This window comes from Triticum urartu, chromosome 4A (genome assembly GCF_056163025.1).
Source record: "Triticum urartu cultivar PI428250 chromosome 4A, HENAU_Tu73, whole genome shotgun sequence".
Lineage (NCBI taxonomy): Eukaryota > Viridiplantae > Streptophyta > Magnoliopsida > Poales > Poaceae > Triticum > Triticum urartu.
In genome coordinates, this window is record NC_141876.1 from 317,821,830 (window position 1) to 317,825,502 (window position 3,673).

Here is a 3,673-nt window from a genome sequence, read left to right on the forward strand (position 1 = left end):
TCCAACTTTAGTTGAATCAAATTTGACTGTGGCCAGTCCTTGTTGAAGGTTAAAACAGCAAACTTGATAAATCACTGTTGTGGTTTTGATGGGTAGGTAAGAACGGTTCTTGCTAGAAGCCCGTACTAGCCACGTAAAACTTGCAACAACAAAGTAGAGGATATCTAACTTGTTTTGCATGGCATGTTGTGATGTGATATGGTCAAGACATGATATGATATACGTTATTGTATGAGATGATCATGTGTTGTAAAAGTTACTGGCAACCGACAGGAGCCTTATGGTTGTCTCTTTATTGTATGAAATGCAAATGCCATGTGATTGCTTTACTTTATCACTATGCGTTAGCGATAGTTGTAGAAGCAATAGTTGGCGAGATGACCACGATGCTACAATGGAGATCAAGGTGTCAAGCCAGTGACGATGGAGATCGTGACGATGCTTTGGAGATGGAGATCAAAGGCACCAGATGATGATGGCCATATCATGTCACATATTATGATTGCATGTGATGTTTATCTTTTATGCATCTTATTTTGCTTAGTATGGTGTTAGCATTATAAGATAATCCCTTACTAAAATTTCAAGGTATAAGTGTTCTCCCTGAGTATGCACCGTTGTGACAGTTCGTCGTGCTGAGACACCACGTGATGATCGGGTGTGATAGGCTCTACGTTCACATACAACGGGTGCAAGACAGTTTTGCACATGCGGAATACTCAGGTTAAACTTGACGAGCCTAGCATGTACAGACATGTCCTCGGAACACTGGAGACCGATAGGTCGAACGTAAATCATATAGTAGATATGATCAACATAGAGATGTTCACCGTTGAAGACTACTCCATCTCACATGATGATCGGACATGGTTTAGTTGATTTGGATCACGTGTCATTTAGATGACTTGAGGGATGTCAATCTAAGTGGGAGTTCTTGAGTAATATGATTAATTGAACTTAATTTATCATGAACTTAGTCCTGGCAGTTTTTGCATATCTATGTTGTAGATCAATGGTCTGTGCTACCGTTCCCTTGAATTTTAATGCATTCCTAGAGAAAGCTAAGTTGAAAGATGATGGTAGCAACTACACGGACTGGGTCCGTAACTTGAGGATTATCCTTATTGTTGCATAGAAGAATTATGTCCTTGATGCACAGCTAGGTGAAAGGCCTGCTGCAGGAGCAGATGCTGATGTTATGAACGTCTAGCAAGCTCGATCTGATGACTACTCGATAGTTCAGTTTGCATGATTTACGGCTTAGAATCGGGACTTCAAAGACATTTTGAACATCATGGACCATATGAGATGTTCCAAGAGTTGAAGTTAATATTTCAAGCAAATGCCCGAGTTGAGAGATATGAAGTCTCCAACAAGTTCTATAGCTGCAAGATGGAGGAGAATAGTTCTGTCAGTGAACGCATACTCAAAATGTTTGGGTATCATAATCACTTGACTCAGCTGGGAGTTAATCTCCCAGATGATAGTGTTATTGACAGAGTTCTTCAATCACTGCCAGCAAGATACAAAGGCTTTATGATGAACTATAATATGCAAGGGATGGATAAGACAATTCCCGAACTCTTCGCTATGCTCAAAGCTACGGAGGTAGAAATCAAGAAGGAGCATCAAGTGTTGATGGTTAACAAGACCACTAGTTTCAAAAAAAAGGGCAAGGGAAAGAAGGGGAACTTCAAGAAGAATGGCAAGCAAGTTGCCACTCCCGGGAAAAAGCCCAAGTCTGAACCCAAGTCTGAAACTGAGTGCTTCTAGTGCAAAGGGACTGGTCACTGGAAGTGGAACTGCCCCAAGTATCTGGCAGATAAGAAGGATGGCAAAGTGAACAAAGGTATATTTTATATACATGTTATTGATTTGTACCTTACTAATGCTCGTAGTCGCACTTGGGTATTTGATACTAGTACGGTTGCTCATATTTGTAACTCGAAACAGGGGCTACAGATTAAACGAAGATTGGCTAAGGACGAGGTGACGATGCGCGTCGGGAATGGTTCCAAGGTCGATGTGATCGCCGTCGGCATGCTGCCTCTACATCTACCTTCGACAAAACCTTCTGGTTGTATCACATACAACCTTACCTCATAGAAACTGTTAAAAAAACTTTGTTTTGACATCCATCTGCTAGATTTCGTAATTGAAAACGCAGCAACTGCTAACATTATTCCAACAGACTTTAACATCCCTATGAGTGAGAAAGTCTCATCATAATCAACTCCTTGAACTTGTCGGAAACTTATTTGTGACAAGTCGAGCTTCATAAATGGTGACATTACCATCAACGTCTGTCTTTTTCTCAAAGATCCATTTACTCTCAATGCCTTGCCGATCATCGGGCAAGTCCACCAAATTCCATACTTTATTCTCATACATGGATCCTATCTCGATTTCATGGCTCCTATCCATTTGTTGGAATCCGGGCCCACCATTGCTTCTCCATAGCTCGTAGGTTCACGTTGTCCAACAACATGACCTCTAAGACAGGGTTACCGTACCACTTAGAAGTTGTACGTACCCTTGTCGACCTACGAGGTTCGACATCAACTTAATCCGAAGTTTCATGATCATCATCATTAGCTTCCTCTTCAACTGACATAGGTGCCATAGAAACATCTTTCTGTGCTGTGCTACTCTCTGGTTGAAGTAAAGGTTCAACAATCTCATCAAGTTATATCTTCCTCCCACTCAATTCTTTTGAGAGAAACTATTTCTCGAGAAAGGACCCGTTCTTAGCAACAAACACTTTGCCCTCAGATCTAAGATAGAAGGTATACCCAAATGTCTCTTTTGGGTACCATATGAAGACGCATTTGTCCGCTTTGGGTTCGAGCTTTCCCGGCTAAAGCCTTTTGACATAAGCCTCGCAGCCCCAAACCTTAAGAAATGACAACTTAGGTTTCTTGCCAAACCACAGTTCATACCGTGTCGTCTCCACAGACTTAGATGGTGCCCTTTTTAAAGTGAATGCAGTTGTCTCTAATGCATAACCCCAATACAATAGTGGTAGATTGGCAAAAGACATCATAAAATGCACCATATCCAATAAGGTACGATTACGACGTTCAGACACACCATTACGCTGTGGTGTTTCAGGTGGTGTCAACTGTGAAACAATTCCATATTGTCTTAAATGATTGCCAAACTCATAACTCAGATATTCTCCCCTTCAATTGGATCGTAGGAATTTAATCTTCTTGTTACGATCATTCTCAACTTCACTCTGAAATTGCTTGAACTTTTTAAATGTTTCAGACTTATGCTTTATTAAGTAAATATACCCATATCTACTCAAATCATCGGTGAAGGTAACGAAATAACGATATCCACTGCACGCGTCAACACTTATCGGACCACACACATCAACATGTACGATTTCCAACAAGTCACTTGCCCGCTCCATTGTACCGGAAAACATTGTTTTAGTCATCTTGCCTATAAGGCATGGTTCACATGTGTCAAGTGATTCAAAATCAAGTAACTCCAAAAGTCCATCAGCATGGAGTTTCTTCATGCGTTTTACACCAATATGACCTAAGCGGCAGTGCCACAAGAAAATTGTACTATCATTATTAATTTTGCATCTTTTGACATCAATATTATGAACATGTGTATCACTACGACCGAGATTCAATAAACCATTCACATTGGGTGCATG